We start from the raw sequence: 25,239 nt of genomic DNA on the forward strand, positions 1-25,239 counted from the left end.
AGCTTCATTTCACTCTGCAGGAAAGATTTCTCCATTACTTTAAAAGGAGTAAGGGTTTGGGTGTAAGTGAGAAAAGTGAAAAGACAGCAGATAAAGGTGCATCCCGAAACGCTCTCACTTTGTGGAAGTTCTCATCTGACAGACATAAAGTCATGAGTTTGGCTTAGCCATAGATCAGGACAGGGTTATATTTAACAGCAAAGACATCAGAAGAGCAGCTGCAGAGTTCATGTTCCTCATGTTCTTCCCCTCCATGTTCACTTCCTGCAGGTATCCCTGTCCTGCTTTCCCTGACTGTATTCATGCTGCCTGTGGCTGACATCATGCCTGCAACTTCTCAGTCCCACTACAGGTAAGTTGACTTTCTCTGCTCTGTGCACAATGTATGATGCTTCTCAAGAGCTCTTCAAAGCCTATTTGAGGACTGACTCTTTTTGTTACTATAGTTTTGCATTTCAGCAATGTCAGAAGTAAATCTCTGCCTGGGCTTTACTGTTTTCATGTATGAAAAGAGCCTACATGAGGGATTCAAAAAGGCTCTGGAAATATCAGATAAACTGGTAACTGCAAGGATTGAGAAAACACAGAATGTGGAGATTTGGGTAGGCAAAGAACAAAGTCAACACCACCAGTACAGGCACAAGTGGTACTGGAATACTACTCAGTATTACTCAGAACACTACTCAGCCCTGGCTCTGGATTCATTGCGACTGTCTATAAAGTCCCTTCAACAGCACTTTGGATGAAGCTGTGTGCACAGAAAGCTTTTGAAGATCTCAGTGCTGTGGTCTAGAGAAAATTAATCTTTCTTCTTCTGCATTACACACCCTCCCTGCTGTTATGCATCTCTTCCCCACCTGCTCCCTTCTCCTTCTCTTTTCTCTCTACTCCAAGAGCAATTCAGGACACTGCAGTCAAAAATTCAAATGTATCACTAGAGCATTTTTAACTTGCTGAAAACTATGAGACATTATAATCTTGGGAACATGAGCCAGACAGGCATTGTTAAATCCTCTGTTTTCATAGGACCATCCCTTTACCTTGATCTCATGGAGCCTCAGTTTCTCAACTATGAACTGGAGAAAATGTTATTCTCTGATGTCATAGCAGGGTAGAGAAAATAAATCTGTTCTGGTTTACAAAATAAAGAAGTATGAACACCACAGGAAAACTCAGAATCTGTTTAATTATCATCTCCTGAGCTAAGGCCTATCTTTGCTTACAAATCATTACTAAAGTACACATTCCAGACAGTAGAAATAAACAAAATATTCAACAATATATCTAGGTGGTGATGGAAAGTACACCCCACCATTGTATAATTAAAGCCTCACACAAGTTATATCATGAATAGGACAAAAGACCATTTACCTAGACAACTTCTTTATCTCACTTCAAGGATTAAAACCTCAGACCTAACTCTGGGGAAGGAGAGTGACTGTGCAACAATAAGGGCAACAATGCCCATAGGCAAGAGTTTCTGAAAGTCTCCAGATAATTTGGGCATCTTATTGAAAGTCAGCAGGACTCTTGCCTCTGAGTCACACAGGAGCTTCCAAAAAACTAACAAAACCCCTCTCTGAACATATACCTAGGACTCCACAGAGGCAGATACAATTTTAAGAGAAACTTTGTGTGTAGGAAGGAGACACAAGACATCTTGGACCAGTCTTCACATAATTTTGCTTTGTATAATACATAACAAAAGCCATTTGGAATTAGTAAAAGAATGCACTTACTTATGCCCAGTCCACTAGCTTTAACCAGACCAGTTTCTACTGATACACTCCCCTATCATAGAAGGTAAGATTTGTACCAAGAAAAGCTACAAATAGTTATGTATTATTACAGATTTTCATGCTGTAATAACAGATTAATTTCTACTTATCACAGAATAGCTATGTGAACATCACATATCAGGAGAGGGTGAAGGGCAGTGGTGTTGGGGAATCCTGTTGCACCAAGTCCCCCTTCTCCAAGTGAATATTGACTCAACTTTTAGGACCTCTCACATCTTTTCCCTCTTTTTGAATCACAAATTCAAGGAGATGATAAGGGAGTCTTTTCTCACAAGTATGCCTTGTTGACAGTATGTATTGTTGCAAGGCTTTTTTGAATGCCTAAATAATTAGAGCATATCGAATGTATTAGAAATGCACCTCTTGAAGTTATCATGTAGGTCAAACACAATCTGTTTCTTTCATCTGTTCATTAAACAAATTTTATACTGTGAAGCTCTCTAAAAGAATAATCTTTGCACATGGATGCTCTGTAACACCCTGGAGACTGACTTCAGACATCCAGACGAGGGATGTCTAAGGCAATCCTGGGGCTACTGTCATCTGATACTTCCCTGTTACAGCCCAAAAACAAACTGAACCTTGATGCTCTGGGGTGCACTCAGGCTGCATGCTCTGAAACTAGACCATTCCCGTGCAATGGAATCTCTTGTTTCCTAGGATCACAAGATAGTTCACGTTGGAAAGGACCTCAGGAATTGGAAGACTGTGTCAAAAGCCTTGCTAATGTTGATGTTCTTCTCATCTGAAAATACTGTAATTTTATTATAGAAGGCAATCATGTTTGTCAGACACGATTTATCCCTAATAAAAGCAGGCTGGCTGTTCCCAGTCCCCACCTTCTCCCTCAAGTGGCCAGAGATGTTCCCCAAGGACTTGCTCCCCAGTTTACCCAGGGACCAAAATCAAAATGACAGGGCTGTAGTTCTCTGGATTGTCCTTTTGGAGTTCCTCAAAGATAGGTGCAATGACTATCTTTCTCCAGTTGTCAGGGTTCTTACCCCACCTCTGTGGCCTTGCAACAATACACTTAGGACTCTTGGTGAAACCTAGCTGGTACCACAGAATTGGGCAGCTTCAGATCTCACAATCAATCCCCTCATCCACTGCAGGTTGTTTTCATTGTCCTTGAACCATGTCTATAAGCACAGAGACGTAGGAGACCTTGATGGTGAAAACTGAGGCAACGTACACACTGTCTTGGCCTTATCTCTGTCCACTGTCACCAAATCATCCTCTCCATTCAGCAGCAAGCCCATGTTTTCCTTGTTCAGCTTTTTACTGATTGTGTAGTGGTAGAAACTCTTCTGTTACCTTGATTCCCCTGGCAGTCTCAACTCCTGAGCTTTAACATTCCCAACACCAACTCTAATGACCAGGCAATGCTTTCAAATTTTCCTTTTGCAGCCTGTCTCTGCTTCCCACATCCCCTCCTCTTCTGCACTGGGGCTCCACCATGAGTTCCCAGCTTAGCCACACTTATCTCCCTATGTGTTTGCTTATTTCTCTTAGTAATAGAAGGGATTACTATAAGCCCTCAGAGTTTTCTTGTGCTGCTTTATCTTTCAGAGGTTCCTCCAGTAGGATCCCAGCTACTAGATTCCCAAAAAATTAGAAGTCTGTTCACCTGAAATCCAAGGTCTATACTCTGCTGTTCTCATTCCTCACTCCCTTCATGGTCTTGAACTCCACTATTTCATAATAACTACAGCCTAGGCTGCCATTGATTATCATATTCCCAGCCAGTTCTTCCTTGCTAGTGAAGAGCAGAGCCAACAGTGCACAACCTCTGGTTGGCCTGTCCTGTACTTTTACTAAGAAGTTATCGCTGACATCCGTCAGAAATCCTCTTGACTGCTTGCATTACACTGTGTTGCCTTTTCAGCATATGTCAGGGAGGTCCAAGTGCCCTGTCACAACAAGGATCTGTGATACAAAGGCTTCCCTGTGTTCCTTTAAGAAGGTCCCATTCCCATATCCACTGTGTTTGGATGGTCTATAATGTACTTCTACCACAGCATCACTCTTGTTGGCTTCTTCACTGAATCTGACTCACAAGATCTCCAGCAGCTCTCATCCATCCCACAGAGGAGCTCTTAACATCCAAGTGTCTCCTTCACATAGAGGGCAACCCATGTTCTCTTCTGTGCCTGTTTCCCCCGAAGAGCTTGTACCTATGCATCAGAGCATTCCGGTAGCGAGTTGTCCCTCCACATCTCAGTTGTCCCAGCAACATTATTGTTTCATGACCACATACAGAGTTCCAGATGCTCCTGCATATTTACCAGACTTCATGAATTTGCTCACCCTGGAGGTGAGCACCTCCACCTTGTTTCACCATTCCTGAGGTCTTTCTTGCTTTGACCACCCAGCACCATTTTCTTTCCACTCTTGTCCACTGTTTCTCCATTTAAATTTGGACTGTAATGTCCCTTTCACAGTATTCCTAGTTTAAAGCCCTGCTCCTAACTCCTTGCTCCACTCCAAATAGGCAGGGAAAGACTGCTCACCCATTTAGCTTCTGCACCCAAAAAGCCCTTGATTAGCAAGTGCTCAAAGCTCAGCTGTGTTGTTTTACATGATCTTGACCTGTGAAAACTTTATCCTTACTCTAACAAGGTATCACAACATAATCTTTTCATGATTTTACAGGTGATCCCAAATGGGATATTTTAGCTGCTGCACTAGATATACCAGGTCATGATTACAGCTCTTCAGTGTGATCTCTGGTCCAGTTGAAAATCCTCAGGAATGAGCGTGAGGAAAAAGAGGACACTTGGACAACTTGTTCAAGTTTTGGAGAATCAGCACAGTTGGCACTAGGTTACAGGAATAAACAAACCTTGTAAAGCATGTGGTTTGAGAAGGATGCAAGTAATCTCATTTTGAAGTCAAAAGACCCATTGCTGGTCTGTAGAAAAGCCACTGTCACTGGTCTTCATGTATGTGGGAGCACAGATGCTGTGAAAACATGACCTCATGCACTTTAAAAATCTGCATTATATTCTTAGGGTTGGGATTTTTGAAAACAAAAATGCATCCACACCTACCTAGACCTGAAAGAACACTCCTAGCATTTGCTAGTACAAAAACAATAGAGCCTAACATGCTATACCTTTTACATTTCTCTGCCTTCTGACCTCAGCTTTAACTAGTGAACTGTAGTAACATGAGGAATTCTCACAGCTGCTGTTTGGCGTGTCTTTGTTGAGGGAGCAAAGGAAAGCTGGTCCAATATGACATCAAGAAAAGATCTAGCTTCTGAGGTCTAGTATATTTGCAAAGAAATACGGAAATCATATCCTGATTCTTCTTAGTTGAGGCTACTCTCCCTTGACCTCGATTTACATTTACAACAAATGAAGCACCTCTCAGCCTAAATAATAACAAGGAAGCAGGTGGGCAAGACACATGCTTTTTTCTACCTCTCTGCAAAGTGACTTCCACCTTCCTTGGTATGTCCTCTGCATTCTCTGTCTGTTCATAAAGATGCCCAGAGCAGACACTCTCTTATTCCACATGTGCAACTTCTCCACACAATGGGACTCTCATTTCTATGTAGCCTACTGACTGCTGTGTTAATACATGTTAAAAACAAGCCAACTTCTTTTCTGTAAAGAGCAAGTGATAAAGCTTGGCCTAGAAATCAGCAGCAGACTGCTTAACACATTTGAGCACCAGGATCTTGCTACTTCTCTATACTGCAGGGTGATGGGTAGAGCTTTCCTTTCCACAGTGAGGCAGCCCTTTTCCATGTCAAGAAATGTTCCAGTTGGACAGGCTGGGTCACTACATTTGCCCCTGCTTCCACTCAGCTATCTTGGGACTTGCATTCACATCAGCAACTAACTACTCCTTGCCCAGCAGCATGTCTGCTCCTATCCTTCTCCAGGAGAGCCTCCCTTTTTGGGGGAACAACGTATTTCCAAAGCCCAGTTTTCAGCAATGTGCAAAGCAAGGCACCGCAATCTTTCAGAAGTTGAATCCTGCCCTTCTGCAAACTCATCTGCGATGCCAGTGAAAGGAGAAGTCTGGAAACCAGAGCACAATGCCTCTGTTTTTGTTTAAAACGTTAACCACCCACTTCAACAGAAACCAGCTCAGCCATTTGGATCAAAAGCATTAAAGTCCCATAGCATCTACAAACACCACAGTTTGGCCAGAATCCAACACAAGTCTACTATATGAACAAGGCTTGTTTCACTACAGGGTCCTGGAAGTCCCTCCTGGCACTTAAAATCTCCTAAAAGCTCCTAAAAGACTTTCAGACCATGACTATACAGCAGCAGCTGTGTCCTAAACTTACCCTTGCTAGTAAAACTTAATCATGCCTCACAAGAAGTGTGTCTGCCTGCACTCGTGATTTGACTTACTTTTAATTTCTCTCTTTAAAAATACTTTCATCAAGAGTCTATGTAAATAGACAGCTGGAGTTCATTATTTGAGGAAAGGATATACGGAAATGTAGAGAAATCTGGATGTGTTACACACCTGAAATTACTGGTCTGAGTGCACTAATCACTGGGTATAATCATAAAACCTGTGTGATACAGCTCAGGTATATGACAACAATTGTTCTTTCTACTTTTAAAAACCTATGCAATTGTGCACAGGTTTGTCTCACACTACAAATGCCAGTAATTTCATGGGGATTTCATGCACCTTCCTTCCCCTACCACATAACACCATTGCACCCAGTCTAGTGCATTATGTAAGAAGGGATATCCATGTCCCACTGTGTTGATTTCCTGGTTCAGTGACCAAATCGAAATTAAACAAATACTGTTATTTCAATTAGAGTTTTTGTACAAGCTCAGGTCCTGCCCGTTGAAATTAAAGTCTTGGGTAATTCATCTGAGAAGTATGTTTGAGGCATTTGGATTTCAATTGAAAGAGCTTTTTTTATTTCTATAAAGACAGTGTGATCCATGTAAATAGCACTGGATAACCAGGTCTGGTTTTGTAATGGTTTTATGACCATCGCTGAAGAAAGGATGAGTTCCTTCCTTATGGAATAAACATAAATCTGAATTCCTCTTTTTAAAGAGCACTGTGCCTTCCTGTTTACAGTCTCCATAACACTGACCTGTTTCATTAAACTGTGTTTTCCATTTGAAAGCAACCTTGTAATTAAGGCTAGGAAATCATGCATTAAGAAGTCACTAAGGAACAAGCTCCCCTAAATTAAGACAGATTCCTAACTGTAACTCTTCCCATTCATGACTATCCTTTGACTAGAGCTTCCTTAAGATTACACAGTAGGTGGTCATGCTTACCCACATCCAGCAGTATCTAATAAAGCAGTGACCAGAATCTCATTCATCTTGCACTGCTGTAGGAATGTCTTCATAAATCAATACCTCAGTACAAGCTCATACACATAAAAAAAATCAGCTCCTAATGTAATGTTTAGTTACTACCAAAACCAGCCAGTTTTTCAGAAAGACAGATCAATCCACAGCCCATGTTAAAGTTAGACATGGCCAAAAGCCATTGCTCTGGAAAATTGAGAGCAACACAGTTATGAGCATAACCAGCACAACTTCCTGACTCTTTTTTCTCCCCATCTGCAATATCACTTCTGGATGGGAAAACATTCGGAGCCATATGGCACTGCTCTCTCTCTGTGATCCTGGCTGCTTCCAGGACCAGATGTTTTGTTTTTAAGAAAACACCGTTAAGAACCCAGCCCTACTAAGCAACAAGTTCACCTCTTGTTCCACTCTGCAGTGAGACACAGGCTGTGGGGTCCCTCCATCACCCACCCATATCCACCATACGCTCACCTCTGGTTTACTGTGCTGCAGTCCCACTGCTGTGAGAACAGGGTGACACCATGCAGAGACAGACCCTAAAATGCTTACTTTGAAAACTCCACACAGCTCTTTACTCTTGTATTGATCCAGAGTTACTGCAGTCTTTGAGTTCAGGCCCCAGATGGCACAGAAAATACGGTCACACAGACAAACAGCTAGGAGCACCCACAGCAGAATCCTTTCAGCTTGAGACCAAAGCTGCGATAAGCTCTGAGTTGGCTGCTCTCCCTCCAACCCAGCCAGCTCTCTGAGAACGTAGTACTTTCAAAGTACTTTGTCAAAGCAGATAAGGCATGCTTCTGCCCAAAAGCCAAATCTTAAAATGAAATATTCAGACCTCTCAGGCCACTCAGATGATTTTTACATTTGGTAATTCAAGGCATCCCCTTGCACAGAAGTGATTAATAATTTCTGTTTTTTTTTCTATGCCCAAATAACTCCAAAGAGCTGCAAATCATTATTTCCTTCCATGTCCCTCCAAAATAACACCACTGGTTTTGAATCAAGAATTTGTGTTTTGCTCTAAAAGGAGGTTTATAGCAGAAAGTGTGGAACACCTGAAAGCTGGCGTGTGCAGAGAATGTTTGAAAGGGGAGCACAGGGTTCATGAATATGAGGAACTGTCACTTCCTATGATTAACATCCACATGATGCTTGACACCTTGGCTGGACATATCAAATACCACATAATAAAAATTATCTTCACCTCCAGATAACAAAAATGCATTTCTCTCTGTCTTCTTTTGCTGAGCTCCTCTGCTTGCTTCTTTAAAAACCACAACACTTACTTGCGGCTTAGGGCTCTACTATCACAACTTATTTTCAGCTGTGTCCTCTCCTTGCCATTCTTTATCATGCCTACATTATTTCAGTAAGAATGAAGGTTTTGTACTATGAATAAGTACATTTGCAGCAGACCCTTGGGGTGATTTCTTGCAGTTAGTCATACAGCAAACAAGGCTGCAAGTTACTAAGACAAGGAAGCAATGGGGTGCTTTGCCACCTTCAGGAGTTATAGATTGTTTTAAGTTATAAGGCATTAACAGTTCTGACTAGAGAAAGAAAATGAGATTAATTTCCCGTAACACTTTCTGTCATCTGCCTGTATGTTTTCAGCTGCTGCCTCTTCACTTTATTTTGTCTCTTTTTGATTTTGTAGAGTGCTTTTTCCCCCTCCCTTTCATGGCACTGCCTGGTATCTTGCTGGTGCCATGATCCTGATGAGCCTGTTCTGTGAACCAGAAATTGTCATTCACAGCAGTCCTTACAGTTTCATGCTCTGTGATCAGTGGTGCTTTTCCTAAAGCCATGAGTCTTGGCCACTTTCTTTATTAAAAAAAAGTGAACAGTTTTACTTTTCAAGCACCCAGTTTTATTCTTCAAAAGGGCATGGGAGGAGAAGAGATTGAAAACACTGCAAAAACACTGCCCCTGCACCCTCTATAAGCACCATAATCAAAAGGTAGACACAGTGTCCAATCCTGAAGTCTCTCACTCTTTAAAGACATTTCGTGTTTATGAGGGACCAGTTGGACTGGGATGATGCTCTTTGCTTTCTACTGTCACTGAGAGTGACACTAATCCACTAATGGATTGCACAAGGTGTCACAGCAACAGTAAATCTCAACAATGGTGGAAATTACTTTCCTGCCTATGTCCTCTCCTGTGTTTCTTTGCTGTCTACGTACAATAGTAAATCAGCCAGCAAGGGAATGTGTCTACATTTTCGTTTCCTTGGTCTCTGAGAAACTACTTGCTGTAGACTGCAACAGCGCCTGCCCAGCACCAGTCCTGGTCCTTGCCATAGGAGAAAAGAAGGGTGGTTGGAGGCCCCTCTGCTGGTGTCTGAGGTTTCCTGCATCCTCCACAGGCTTCAGTTCATTAACCTGGAACATTTGCACAAGGAGGAGCATTGGATACTTAATTTTGAGCATGCTCTGGGACATTTCTCCCATTTTCTGAGAGTTCATCAGAAGCACGAAGCACTCAGCACTGGCTAACTGAAATGACTGGACTTAGAGCAGCCACCATTTCATTCATCACCAGTCCATCATTTCACATGCAAAACCTGATGTTTCCTGCAAAGAAGGAATACAAACAGGAACACCAGTGGGAGGTATCCAACTTGATCATTGTGAATACCTGAGCATGACACATTCCTTCTTCCCCCACTATTTCACAGGAACCGCAAGACTGTAACTGGTCACAATGAAGAAGATGGATAATATATACTGCTTTCTTGGTCAGTGTTCGGTGATAAAATCAACAAGGCAAAGCATCCATCTGGAATCATCTTGCTCCTCTTAGGGTTTCTGTTTTATTTACCCTGCTCCTAATCAGTCCTTAAAGTCAATCCAGTTCTAATCAAGCAGCAGATCTTTCAAAACATCACTAAAATAATCCTAAAGTGCTTCTCAGATAATGTGACCAGCAGATAATGGCACGGAAGGTCCAAAAATGGTACTGGAAACCCCTCAAGTTATGAACTGCAAGTCATTGCCATCCTTTTGGTATAGGTAATTTCAGAGGATGCCTGCAAGAACAAATAGATGTTGTTGCTGATTTATAAAAAATATTTTCTAGCTATCTGTGGTTGTATGAGATCCATATTTGCTATGACAACAGCACCTGATCATCTTCTGACGGTGCTGAGACAGAGGCTGATAACTTCCAGATGTTAAAACAGTTGTCCAGGTAGTATGTGTTACATCATACCTCCTTTGGCTAAGAAAGGGAAGAAAATCAATTGTAGAAGCTCATAGACCTCATACTTGAAAGAGGTCAACCGAGCATCCAAACCAGCTTTTCCATTCACACATAACTGCTGAAGAAAGCAGCATGCGGGTTTGAAAACACATGAAGAACATCTAGCAGTGACCACTGCAGATCCCTCGGGGAATGTCGCTGTGTAAGTCAAGGTCCCTTTCCTGGCCTGTGGCAGCTGTCTAGGGCAGAGACTGCAAATGAGACACCCTCCAGATGGGGTAGTCACTTCTCAGCTGTGCCTCAGAGCTACTGACATACAGCAACCAGGCCCCTGCTCTTTCAAATGCACTCAGGTCTGGGATTGCTCTTCCTAACACTGCCTAACACTGTGAAGTAATTTGTTAAAGACTCCAAGCTGACTCATCCATACCAGGGACAATCTACCAGGAACTCTTAAGTAGGATACAGAGAGATGCTCATTGAGAGTTGCTGAGCATTTCCCTTCTGCATTTTAAATTAAAGGGGCTGAACTTCTTTGTAAAATCAGATTTGCATTTATCCCTGCCAGCAGACACACGTCAGCATAGGATTTTGTAGGACCGGCAGCTTCAAAGCCCTAACTGCATAAGTGCTTGTAGGCTTTGGGATGGACCCTAAAATACTGTCAGAAAAAGTCTGGTGACTGGGCTGTAGCTGCTGCTTGGGAGACCAAAGCTCAGTTCTCCCTCCACTGCTTATCTTCCGTGCTGCATCTCACAGGAGAGCATCCTATTTCTGTGCTCAGCAACATCAGTGAAGGCCCAAGAATTCACTAATTTATGATTCTGTGGGCCTAGAGTAGGGTAAGTGAAGACTGCAGTCCCATAGCTCCAAGGAGTTATCTATGCACATTGTAGCCCAATCCTTTCAGCAGCTAGGCTCCTCTGCTCACAGGGTTGCTGAAGAAGGTCAAGTCATGATCATATCAGAGCGCTGCTAGAGGTGAAAAGGGACAGCAGCCCTTGTAGCTTTCACCAGTGATGGGTTTGATCTGGGTGGTGTGAGGGCTAAAGACTGCCAGCAACAGAGATGCTAAGCCAACAGACTGGAGGAGGGTTAAGCCATGTTTTTAGGGAGGTGCATGGGAGACAGCACACGAGTCTTCCCCACCAGTTGTCCTGACTGCTGCAGGAGGACCATGGTTTTTTGGTGCCAGGAGAGAGAGGAAGTAGGATTAAACCCTGAAGGAAAGATCAGAAAATGTTGAGGGAGTATGGATACCGTTTCGGAACCAGCACCATTTTCCCTCGTACCCACTCAGTTCTGGGGTCTTTCCTTCCCTTACTGGTGAACCATCACTGAATTCAGGCCCAGCTAGGTCTACCCTACCTCTGGCTCTGCCCCAATGTAGAGTTGAATTGCAAGCACAAAGTCATGTTTCCAATCAGAGACCTATGGGCAGGAGACCTAGGAATTCCTTTGTGACCAAGGCTATCAAATCTACCTTGTCTTGCCACAGGAAAGGAAGCAACAGCCTTCATCACAGAGCCAACTAGAGATGTGAAAGGCTAATGTAACAGGTGTGCCAGCCATTGCTACTTCCTTCTTCCCCTTTCACTGCTGGTTCTTCAGGGCAAAGCAGGTCTGAGCTGCTCCAGGGCTTTGGGGTTTTTTTTTCCCTGAAATTAATTCAGCACCTGAACCTACCTGGACTGCATAATCTACCCACCAGTTTTCATTTCACAAATATCTTGTGACATTTGATTGCCTGATACTGATCATAGGACTGAAATACCATGCCTTTTTTCTTCCATCCTTACTTTCCAACTGAAAACATCACTGTACCTGGAACAGGAGAGTCCCCCTCAAAATGCAGATGGTGCACACCGAACCATCTTCCTTGCCTATTAACATGTTACCATAAAAGCCAGCAGAGAAACTCTCTAAGACTCGTTTTGGAGTTTTAGAAAGCAGGCATTCTTTATTGCAGTGCTAGGCACACATGTAAATAGTTTTGCAAAGGTGAGCACACCCCATATCTATAAGTGGCAGCTAATGTACAGTGAGATTATACCTATTAATAATATTTCCAAGAAATGAGTTACATATGCATTAGATTTCCTGGAACTAATTACAGTATCTGCATCCTAATTACACACTCACTTTCCTGCTGAGTGGTGGTCTCAAGGGGTCCCTGGTGGTCGTTGGTAGCCTTCCTCACTGTTTCTGCTGATTGACCTCAGTGTTCACACATGATCACAAAGGTCTGTTTAGGAGGTGTTGTACAGCTGTGTTGTATCTTGAGCTGGTTTGTTTTAATTTGTCCTGACCTTGTTCCTGTTATCTTCAAGAATAGGCCCCAGCTGTCTTATTTATTACTGTCTTATCTTCAAACTCATTTCTTCTTCACAAAAGCACTAACCTTCAGCTGTGTCTGCACATTCTAGAAGCTACATTGACACTGACCTAATTTATTCTCAGTAAAATAATGCTTAGCAAGATGAAAAGCAAGACAAAGAGGGAAAAAAAAATTGTTAGCAAGACATTTTGGCTTACAAACAGTGAAAAACATAAAACATCTTTCTTTATGGGTCCACAGGCCCCCTACAGTTCCCAGTCTGTTGCTGAGAGAACTGTTTTCTCTGTTCACTAGCAGTTCTCTGGAGCTGTTTCCTGACCTCTGTTCCTGGGTCTACAGCACAAAAACCTGTGAATTCCTCTGCTAATTATCAGCTGGGATCTTGAGTCAGATAATACCAAGTCATTTCCAAGTTCAACCAGGTGACTAATTTTCCAAGCACCTGTGAAAAATCCTAGCCAAAGCCATTGTAGATTACTTCAGGCGTTTGAAGTATGATGGCATCAGAATGCATAGAATTTATGAAAGTTACTGACTTATGGCAGGAATTAAATCACCAATATCAACATTGCTGTTTTTCTGTTACATGGAGCATACTGGTATCAGATCAGTCAGCTTCCCTGAAACCTCAGTTCCTGGTTTGCTCTGCTTCTGCCTGGCTGTTGACTCTGTTCTTTCATGAGTAAGTGGAACAGAGGTTTTTCAGTTCACCTTACCCTCCTGACTATTCTTCTAATCCAGCTGCATAATTCATTTTGCAATGTGTCCTGGTTTAGCCAGGATAGGGTTAAGTTTCCCCAGCAGTCGAAGTTCTAGCCGGGTTATTCATATACCATGCTGACGTCAAGTCCGGGCGCCCGAGCGCGGGAAGAATTGGTGAGCGTGTGGGTTGGCGCAGCCGGTCCTCTCACTGCTGTATCGGTACATACCTTGCTCTGCTCATTGTTATTACTGTTATTGTTATTGTTTGTTGTGTTGCTGTTGCACTGTTATATTAAACCTCTCCTTATCGCAGCCCCGGGGCTTTGTATTTCACTACCTTTGTGGGGGAGGGGCAGCGACCGCGTGGTCTCAGACCCCAGCAGGGACTAAACCATCACACAATGGAAAGCCATGCCTGCCTCTTGAAGCAATTGCAGAATTGGTTTCAAGAAGGCCTGAGTACTTCATTAATATGAACAAGCTTTTAGCTGCTGAGGCAGTGGGAATCAGTATTAAGAAACAGAGCTGGAACAAAACTTACCTTGGAGCTTGTATAGAATTTTTGGCTTTCCTTGCAAGCTGCAGGAGAGAAGGCTGGGAGTGGGAGGGGGCTGCAGTCTGGGGTAGTGACATATGCTCTCCCACCTCACCCCATTGTATCAGCCAACAGTAATGCTCTCTGGTATTTTGCCACAGAAGTCTTCAAATGTCATTAGCCCAGTGGGTAATTCCGTTTCACACTCCAGTGCATCAACATCACTCCTGGCATGAGGAAGCTGTACTGCCACTTAGAGGATACAATTTCAAGTCTCAGTTCTGGCTGTCAGGATCTTTTCCCTGTATGGCAGGCTTAAATTTAGCACTCAGCAAGTGTGTAGTGTGCTTTCGTATGAACCAAAAGAAGTGGTCCTGAGGGCTGAGGAGGGTGCTGAAAAATATGTCTAAGCCCTTGTGAGCAGTGGTGGGGTGAGGGAGGGGGTCAGCTGACACTTTCTGAGGAGGTTCAGTGACACCATGAGGAGAGCATTTTCCTCCAGCACTTCTTCTGGTACCATGGGGTGGCCCAGGATTGGGGATGCTGGTGTTAAGTGGGTCTGGTCAGCTCAGCTTCTTGCTGTCCTGGGAGCAGGCAAGGAGCTGGTCCTTAGCGGGGGCCCCACATTCCTCTCTGAGAGTAAAAACCAAGCAGTTTATGCCTTTCTGATTCTAGCCCTTCCCTTACTGGAGAAGAGGGAGCTGAAAACCTCAAAGGCCTCAAATGCTCTAGTGTGGAAAACCAGAGAAAATGATGTTTGCATGTGATACAGTGCTTCTCAAATGTAGATCTCAAGGCATGGCCAGGGAATATTATTTTCCTTTTGTTTGTTTTTTCCCCTCCTAACCAAGTCCTTTTACTTGCAGCTCAGTATTTCGCTAACATCATGGTCATCATTGGTCTGTCTGTGGTGGTAACAGTTCTGCGGTTTCACCATCATGGCCCACAAGCAGGAAAGATGCCCAGATAGGTAAGCAGCTTTGGTGGTAAATATTCCACAAGCTACTGAAAGAAAAAAATTACCTAAAAGCTATAGTAAACTAGTTACAGAAGATGAACAGAAGTTGCTCTCCATTAATCTGAAGAGTCAGCAACAGACAGTATGTTTGAGACATTTGCTCTTGGAGGGCAACAATATACATACTAAACTTGGTTTTCTGTTCAAAACAATATCTATTATTTGGGTTTTCAATTAAACTTACAAACATATAAACTTATAAACATACATGTCATACGAGGAATGGCTGAGGGAACTGGGGTTGTTTAGTCTGGAGAAGAGGAGGCTGAGGGGAGACCTCATCGCCCTCTACAACTACCTGAAAGGAGGTTGCAGAGAACTGGGCATGAGTCTCTTCAACCAAGTAATAAGTGATAGGACAAGAGGTAATGGCCTCAAGTTGCACCAGGGAAGGTTTAGACTAGATATTAGGAAGCATTTCTTTACAGAACGGGTTGTTAGGCATTGGAATGGGCTGCCCAGGGAGGTGGTGGAGTCCCCATCCCTGGAGGTGTTTAAGAGTTGGGTCGACATAGTGCTTAGGGATATGGTGTAGCTGGAAACTGTCAATGTTAGGTTAATGGTTTGACTAGATGATCTTCAAGGTCTTTTCCAATCCAGATGATTCTGTGATTCCATGAATGGAATGGTTGAGTCATGGCAGAGTAACCTTGCCCCATGGGCAACACCCTTGGTTTCTTATTCAGCAGACACCAGTATTGATAAAATGTGACATTTCAAAGCACTAAACACTTATTGGTCTCTGCTGAGCAGTTAGTCTGTTTTGTTCCCTTACAGAGGTTCTCACTGCAGCTCATGACAGCTGTAATCTCCCAAAACAAAGACAGGAGGTGAAGCTAATTTACTTCTGTCTTGGAACTGTTCCAGTTATGAGCTGGATCCCTGAGTTGCTGGAAGATCAAGAATCCCAATACCTCAGTGTAGTGATGGTGTGGAGTACTGAGCCCAGCTTGAAGCTTCTCAAACTTCCCAAAGCTTGAAGCTCACTCCTACTGTACCACCAGCAGAAACAGAAAGCCAATGCTGTTGGAATTCTGGACCCCTGGACTTCCCTGGCTTGTAAATCTGCCTTCTGCTGAAGCCAGATCCACTTATCTGTGTGGAAAACCAGTTTTGTCTCCTGCTATCTTGTTTTTCCAGGTTCTTTACCTGGTATGCAAAGAGCCAATTACATACAGAGTTGAGATATTTGTGGTTTTTATGTGGATGTGAATGCATGGGTGCCTGTCCCAAGACAGCATCTCATGGTCCCCAAAACTACAATTATTTATACACACAATTTATGCATACTCAATACACTGATACATATCTATTAAGTGATTAGTTATAATCTCTACACTTAGCATGTAAATTAGTATGCATGCATAGTTTGCCATCTCCGCCTACTTCTTTTGGGTTGCAGGTGTAATTAGAGTCAGTGGTCCATGGGTTGGTGATCATGATCTCTCCCTGCCGGAATTACATTCTACCTCGTTTCTTCATAAGTTGGCAGACATGGGCAGTTTATTGCAGTTCACTATCTCTACTTCCCATTAATCCTACCTAGGCTCCTGCTTTTTGACATGCATATACAATAGCGGATTGTTTCAGAGTTAATTATCTGTTTTGACTATTATTCTAACCGCTAATTGTTTGGTTACATAGTATGATCCTGATCTTCCTCAGAAGAAAACTTCTGAGCTGCAAATCACGTGAGAAATATTGGGTTTTGTCATTTGGTAAATTTTTGCTTTTTTATCCTTTTACAACAATCTGATCACTTCTCAGTGCATTAGCATGTGGACCCTCTTCACAGCAGCAGACTGCTAACCCAATGAGGTCTAGCACCAATGCCAGCTGGCTTTCAGGAGGAATGTGTTTCCTTTAGTTTCAGGTTAAAGGAAAGTATGCTTTTTTTGTTTTTCTTTCTCCTTTTCCTAAAAACAGATTTTAGAATAAGCAAGGTGTGCTTTGTACTTAGAAAAAGAAAAGGAATGAAAGTAAAAGCAGATACAAATAGTCACAGTCAACTATATACCCACCCTGGTTTCAGAGAAGCCTGGTTGCACAGCATCCTCTGGTATCGCATTCATCACATTTGTCATGCTAGTCAATTATCCTGGCATGATGTTGAATGTCACATGGTTATCAATGTCAGCCTGAGTACAGAACAGCTTTCTAATTTAGCCTCTCTAAAATAAACTGCAGCATCAATGCAGATTAAAAAAAAAGTCCAGTAGCAATTAAGCTTACTAACAATTATTTATTAAAGTGCTTATAATTTAGAATCATCTTACTTTCAAGACAGCAGAGCATACAAATTCTGGATGAACCTGCATGTAAGCAAGACCTGAAGGTACAAATCTGGGTAAATATGCTTCACATGTCTACATGGACAGGGTATACAGTAGCGTAACAGCTCACATGGGGTTTTTATTGTTTCATCTGCTTTTTGAGGAGCCTAGACACAATGGCTCATGTTAAATCTGCTCGTAGGCCCTGCAAGTCAATTCTTGCTATCAGTCTCTTCCTCTCTTGTCTAGAAACACAGCATGCAATGAATTCTTACTGTTAAGGAACCTTGTTCAATGCCCTGACAGCTGAACCGGCATACATTAAAAAAATGCCATCAGGAAACAAAGACTGTGGAAAGCATTACTGGAAAGTGCAGAGATAGACTGTGAAAGCTGTAGACCAGGCAAGCTGACAGGGATCTCAAGAGAAAAAAGATGAATGCCATGTTTGTAGAGAAGAGGCTGACCCCACAAAAGTGGTCATTAGTCCTCTCCAAGGCACAGGCAAGGCTCAGGTTCATGGGAAAGCCTCCATTTTATTTTTTTTTTTTATGTTCACCTGGCACCCTGAAAGATTTTTTGCTCAATATAAAAGAGGAATCTAAGCCATCTGCAGAAAGAAGGTAATTGCTTACCTGAAATTTGTTCTCTGCAATCCCAATCCCAGCAAATGTCCCTACCATCTACTTACTCCCCACACTCTTCTCATTCTGGCAGAGCCAGACATTAGTTTATTGCAAAGCTTTAACCCTGATTAATTGGATTACAGCATTGTTCTCACCTCCTGCTTAAATGGAATTAGTTGCTGGAGTAAATTGCAGAGGAAGGCAGTGGATTTATGTGGGAGCTGACTACATTGCCTGAACACCTGCTTTCCAAACTATTTAAAGTTGAGCAGCTTCTTTTCCCTGCCTGTCAAGGGCTCTATGCTTGGCCTTTGAACCAGAAGAAGGAGATGTGCATGTTAGTATGTAGCCTTTCTGTAGGTGCTCACTTCTTCCCTTATTCCACTGTTGAGAACTGTGCCTTCCTTTCTATTATCTTTGATGACTTACTAAAGACAATTTTTTCCAAGAGAGAAGTTTAAATCTGAGGTTTTCAGTCACAGTATTTGTTTGCTACTCAACTGAGAATTGAGAGCTGCTGGCTACTTGATACTTTTGATAATGCCTGCTGAGGTAGCTTGAAAAAGAGCACTAAAGAAGGTCCAGCTAAGGAGCAGTTTGGGAGTGGAAAATGTCAGGCATGGGTTACAGCTCCAATGACCTACCTCTGCTGACAAACAAGACTGTTGCATAGGCGAGAGATATGGAGAGACCAAGCCCAGAGAGAAGAAAGGATTTTGTGGGAAAAGGCAGGAGCACTCAGGCTATTTTCTGTGCCTAAATCAGGTTCATTAGGTTTCAAGCTTTTCTTTTGATATGCTTTAAACCTGGACATGCAGATTTGCTCAGGTGCTGATTCCCCTTATCAGGAGAGCTTTAAATAGAAACTCTCCCTTCCAGAGTAGGCCAAGCAGGTGGCTGTGATGGGAGCTAGCAGTACAGCTGTATTATGGTTAAGGGAGGACCTTGGAGGAGAGGGTCACAGCAGGGTTAGGCTGTTGACCTCTGGGGGCTGCTGTACCTGTGTTCTTCCTCCACAGAAACCCAGATATGATAAGGCAGGTGAGAACATAGAATCATACCATTGTGCCCAGGCTCTTTTGCAGAAAGCCCTATGCTGCTGCTGTCTCCTGAATTAATTGGTATGACAAGAACAGACTGATGACTGAGTGTCTGTGGTTTTTAAGGAAACAGGGCATTTGGAAGTTAAAACAAATTAAAAGCTATGTTGCTTTCTTCCGTGTATTTATTTTTCTATGGGAAATGGGTTTGGCTGTATTTATAAATGTAATTTGCCTACAGAGTAAACACTTTCTCTTGAAAGAAAAAGTAGCATTCCTGTAGAACAGAGCTTTTTCACCTCACATCTCCTAGAGCTAAGGCAGATACATTATCATTTTCTAATAAGAAAGTTTGTCTGGCTTAGTATTTTGGAATGTCATGGCACTGGAGAATTAATTTCTCTCTTCCCTTTGCCACTAACACTGTTGAAATACTGCTAGAAATTAAGACCTTTACTTTGTTCTGTAATGTTACATTTTGTGTCTGTAAGCAGTCAGAGAACATTGTAATTGAGAAAGTTCAATCAAATGCAGGATCAATATTTTATGCTGTTACATTATAGTTTTCTATTTATCTATTGTGACCATGGAGGAAATAATGAAATATATAAAGACTCCAATGAAAGCAGGATAGTATGAATCACAGGAAAAGTCTTTCAGGATGAAGAATAAAAGATCCATTAGTGGGAGACAGGCTCACAGAAAATGACACAGGTCTGTGACACAGAAAAGCTTGCACTGCAGAATTTAAAGATTTTCTGACCATCTTCCACTAATTATTGAGTTTGGCTTTTACAATTATTATTTCCACCTGTGGTAATTAATGCCTCTTTCTTTCTGAAATTATGCTTGTCATTACAGCAGCAACTCAAAGTGCTAGCTGTAATTTCCCCATCCCTGCATCAGTACTGTGCAAACACAGGAGACAACTCATCCTGCATCTGAAACAACTTTAGAGGCAAACTGTGGTCCTGAGTCAAACATAGCCGAAGTGACTGGAGCAGGATCATACATGGAGTCCTGGGCCAAGGTTTGGAGGTGAAACCAGAGATCATGTCTTCTCTCTCCTGGGCATCAGATTATTTGACTTGCAATCAGAATGATAAAGTTATTAAATAGGCCACATATCTTCCTGGAGGAACTCTCCACAAGCACATTGCAAATGTCTATTTTGTATACATAATACCTGAAGGACTTGATAATGACAAGATTTTACTGATTTAGTTTGCTGCCTTTCACAGATGTTACTGATTTCACAGACTTTCTACTGCCTTTCACAGCAAACAATGTTAACAATAGGAATCACAGCAGGCTCAGATTTCAGAGAAGACATCTGAAGACCAGTTCATTGGGAAAAAATGCTGGATGCACTCTCTGGAGTTAGCTTATCTGATGACCTCGACAAGAAACCTATGGGGAACAATCTGCCACGTGCACCTTCACAGTGTGCCAGAGCAGTTGTACACCAGAGCACAGGGAAATGACAGCAGTTAATAGTAGCATCCAGATTTTGAACTGCCTAATTTAATTGATTTACTGTTATTCTTTTGAAAAAAGGTTTGCTCTATTATGTGGCTGAACTCTTCAGAGGAGTATTAAAATAGCTTTCAAATAAAAAAACCCCGAAAGGCTGTTTATTTAGGCTTAAACAATAGAGATGGGGGTGGGGAATGTGCTAAACCCAGCTGTTAGTTTGTTGTATAGGGGTTTTTTTCAACAGAATATAAATATTTCCCCCCCAAATATTTAAGTGTATGTCTTTCCATACTACCTGAGAAATGGTTGAAAACCATGCAGCAAATTTTGTGCCCTTTGCTCAATTACAGAGATCTGGGATTGTTTACTAAAGAGAGGACTTCAGGAATCATTTTGTAAAGTAAGATTTTACATCTCTTTTGCTTTATAAGCTAAGTGGGCATTGAACACCCCTATGTTAAAGACATATCTAAAAGAAGTTCATCCTTGGGAAGAAGCCAGACCCCCCAAAAAAACATTTGAAAGCAGATAGCTGGAGAACACAAAAAGCAGTCAGTCTTTCTAAAGGACCATACAGACTAACTATAATAGTCACAAAATATTTCACACACTCTTAAAATGCAGAAAAATTCCCTTTATTTCTCTTATGATCACTCTCTTTCAGATCTGTGTCATCCTGCGGAATTGGTGTGCTTGGCTTTTACGAATTAAAAAACTTGGGGAAAATATAAAGCCCCTCTCTTGCAAATATAGCTATCCCAAGCACCATCTGAGCGTAAACAGCATGGAGATGAACGTCCTACCCGGGCATCAGTCCAGCAATGACAACACGATCTATAACATGATGGATAATCTGTGCTGCCCCCAGAAGAATGTACTGGGTAGCAAGAGTGGAAAGATTACTTGCCCCTTACCAGAAGATACTGAGCTTGTTCAAAAGAAAGCTTTAATGGATACTATTCTGGTGATTGTGAAGATCCTGGAGGAAGTTCAGTTCATAGCAATGCACTTCAGGAAACAAGATGAGGGTGAAGAGATCTGCAGTGAGTGGAAGTTTGCAGCTGCTGTCACAGACAGATTATGCCTGGTTGCTTTTACTCTTTTTTGCCATCGTTTGCACATTTACAATACTCATGTCTGCTCCAAATTTTATAGAAGGATTTTGTATAAGGATTTCAAAGATGAGCACGATAATTTAAAAGTGAATATTGCCAGTAATTTTGTGAGATAATTTAACTCAAATAGAGAAGTGTACTTATATGTGTTAACATACACAGAAGGGGATGAAAATAATTTCAGGAGGTAATTATTCCTGATGTTAGTGATTGTAGTTACTGAATAGTAAACACATTAAGCTCTCTTAATTATTTCATAGACTAGTGCCAGGTGTAATCACATCATGATCTATGAGAAATGACAGACAAGAATCCAAATCTGAAATATATGTATTAAAGTTAACACTAGTATCAATGTGTTGCTGTGAATTTGTGAACTTTAAGGTATTGTTAATAATTTAAATGATCACTGATGGTTATAAGCTTTACAGCACTTTGTTGTTTTCAGTATATTTTTATAAGTTTGTTCAGTGTGGCTGTGACATTCACTTCTCAGATTTGACAGACATATCTCCACAATCTTACAATGCTGTATATTGTTTTTATGAAAATAAACTATCATCATGTTAGCTCTTACTAGTGCAGTGACTGGAATTTTTCTCAGTAAATATGTTAACAGAATGTATTTTTCCCAAAATATTACTTTTTTCTTTTTTTTAATTGGGCAATGTTGGTTGTGAGTTTGGAAAAAAAATTCATTCTCCATTTGTCAATCATATATATCATTAAAGGTGCCTTAGCTCTCCCACTGCTTAACTGTTGCTGTCAACTTGAAACTCTACTTAATTTGAAATATCTCTGATCTCTTGGGAAACGGTTACCAACCTAATACTGACTAATTGTAATTAGGACAAAAATCTTGGCTCTGCATAAATTGTAGGAAATTTGCCACTGATTTCATTGTTCTCAGATTTCGTATTTTGTCTACACCACTGAAGCAATATTTTTTCAGAATTCTATTAGTACAGTCCCCTTTCCAACTTGGTCAGTATGACTTTGTTAAAAGGAGTGTGTAAAAGACTAATTTTGCTTTGCTAAATTGCAATGTAACAATGTTTGTTATCAATTTGCTGTCCATGAATACTCTGTCTATATGTAACAATGTTTATTATCCATTTGCTGTCCATAAGTACTCTAATATGACGTGTATATATGTATTACTAAAAAATAATCCAATTATATCACTTCCCCAAAAGATAAGGGTAAAGAAACACTGTTCCCAATAGCAGCTTCTTTCCACTCACTACTGTGGGTGGGAATGACACCGCTGTTAGTGTGATTTTGTCTACTGATCACAGCAGAGCTACAAACGGTCCTTTCCTCTTTGGGCTAACACAGCACTTCTCTGAAAGTTCACTAAAAGAAAACAACAACCTATTATCTTCTCTGGCTGACTTTCAACTTCCTGTTCTTCCAGTGTTTGTGTACCAAAATTAATGTTTTCCATATCAGTGTGATGGGATCCTTCTCACCATCGCTGATGGAGAGAGAGAAGCAAATCATGACATTCTGATTACTCAAACAGAAAGTATTTCCATCTAAAATGTGATGGTGAAGCTGGTAGTTCTACAGACTGAAGGAATGTGGAACTATTTCTTTTAGGATAAGGTGCTCGTGCTCTTCCACTGTAGCTCTTCATTAGGTGGTGATGGCTCCCTTCAAGTAGAGACTTCACTGTAATGAATGTTACCTCTGTAGCTGTAAAATGAGATCAGCACACCAATTAATTTATCACACTACTTGGAGTTATGTTTGAAAAAGCACCTAAAAGCTATTGGAGTCTGGACTACAGTGACCTGTTTTTTTTTCACTTAGCTTTTGCGCTTCTTGTGGTTACTTGTGCGAGCAGCTCAAAGGGATAGCAATAGTTTATAGTAAAAGCCTCTACTGAAAATTCAATCCATATTTCAGAGAGATCTTGTTTTTCTTCACAGGAGCATTAGTGCTCTAAGTAGCTCTTTCTGAGCCAGGAGAAAATTCACATGATCTCTGCTTCTTTCTCCTGCCCATTTTGCTGCTTCTGCTGGCAAAATTGGCCTTGCTGAGGTACAAAATACAGTTCAAGAGGGATGTGCCTAATAGAAACATCTAACTGACAGCAGAACTGGTCTAGGGGTTTGGGTTAGTGATATCAGACTCTAATCTTGGACAGCAGCTGAAAGGCTCATTGTAATTTACTGCTTTAGTTATGGGGATAACCAATACATAAAAAGTCTAAATATCCAATTACTTCGCAGCTTGTGATGCAGGATGCTTAATGAACTTTAGAACACTTGTTCAAGGACCACTAATATTTTTGCTTGAAAATCACCATTTTTGAAAGTAATCACCAGTGACAGGATAAAAAGATAAAGCTAATGTTAAAGCACACAGTCACAGTAATTTAGCATCCTAATGTAAAGCATGCTTCCTTACATGAAACACAGAATTGTTGTATAAGAGTATTTTTAACTAGCTGCATACATCTTAGGATCAGGAGGAGGATGGAAACTATCTGAAAACAACAGCAGAAAATTAATTTCAAACACTTTTTTATTTTATAAAAGCCAGTGCAAGAAAAAGATAATCATTTATAGATTTTACTACCTTATACTGTGGCCAAGGCTGGGTTGTCTCTTACAGCAATGTCCTAAAACTCAAATTGTTTTAGTGATAGGCAGTTTACAAATCCTTACACTGGACTGAAACTGCTTACTGCTTACTTTTTCAGGTTACAAAGTAAAGCAGATCCTTTTGATATCCAGTTGTCACTTAGCCTTTTGGAAGGTAATAACATTGTTACCACAAAATTTGTAGAATGACCTAGTCTAAAATGGCACAGAAAAAGGGTTACTGTACATAGAAAGCATTGCAGAATAAAGTGTGAGTGCATTTAAGATTTTCCTGAGAACTACAGTACGCTTGGAAAGACTGATCCATCACCTCTATATACTGATTCACGGGTCTTCATGGCATCACTAGTTAGTGTCACAGAGATCTGTCAAGGTATTACACAATTTGAAAAGAAGGAAAAATTCGCTAATTGATTACAAAGGGTAAATGGCAACAAGAAACTAACCCATAATATCCTTTACAAAATCCAGGAGCTTAAATAAACAGTGACAGTCTTACCCTCCTTTGGTAACAAGGGAACATGATAGTGTTACTGATTTGTTATTAATTTGAGCTGATTTTAATGATTTTTTGTGATTTGGATTTAAATAAGGAATGATTTAGAGTAACCATACAACCAGTTATGCTGCTACAAAGTCCTTTGCAAAGTCCCAGGGTAAGGCCACGTAGGCTGGTAATAATCATTAACCAGATTTCTATTCAAAGAATAAGACTCATGATGAGGTACCATTGTTAAACTGTTTGGTAAGGACAATTTATTGCCCTGTAGACCAGGTGTTCTGAAAGTTACATTATGAAAGGGCCTCAAAGCATGTTAAAATCACAATGTGAGCCAAAGTCCTTGAGTCAAGGGCATTGGAGGGTCTTTCTTTTAGGTCAGTAGTCCATGGAGGTCGCAAAAGCAGCCCCTTGACTCATTTTAGGACTCACGTGCGCATGACCGGAAGGGAGTGGGAATAAGAAAATGAGTTATGGGAATTATCATGTTTATGTATGAGAACTTGATTAACATGTATTACTATATCCTACATAATCAGCATGCTACACAAGTCAGGTGTGTGTTGTTGGTGAGATGATTCCCCTATGCATCAAGCCATTAATAAAGGAGTGTCTGCTTATCTACATCACATTGGTGTTGATAAATTCTTTTATCCCGTTTTGGTGACAGTTTGACATCCTAGC

At 41.3% G+C, this 25,239-nt stretch overlaps 1 pseudogene; it reads left to right on the forward strand.

Annotated features, from left to right (window-relative positions):
* Positions 1-22,215, forward strand: part of LOC141918452 (neuronal acetylcholine receptor subunit alpha-7-like) — a 55,775-nt pseudogene extending 33,560 nt beyond the window's left edge.
* The last annotated feature ends 3,024 nt before the right edge of the window (positions 22,216-25,239 follow it).

Source organism: Strix aluco, chromosome Z (assembly GCF_031877795.1).
Source record: "Strix aluco isolate bStrAlu1 chromosome Z, bStrAlu1.hap1, whole genome shotgun sequence".
Lineage (NCBI taxonomy): Eukaryota > Metazoa > Chordata > Aves > Strigiformes > Strigidae > Strix > Strix aluco.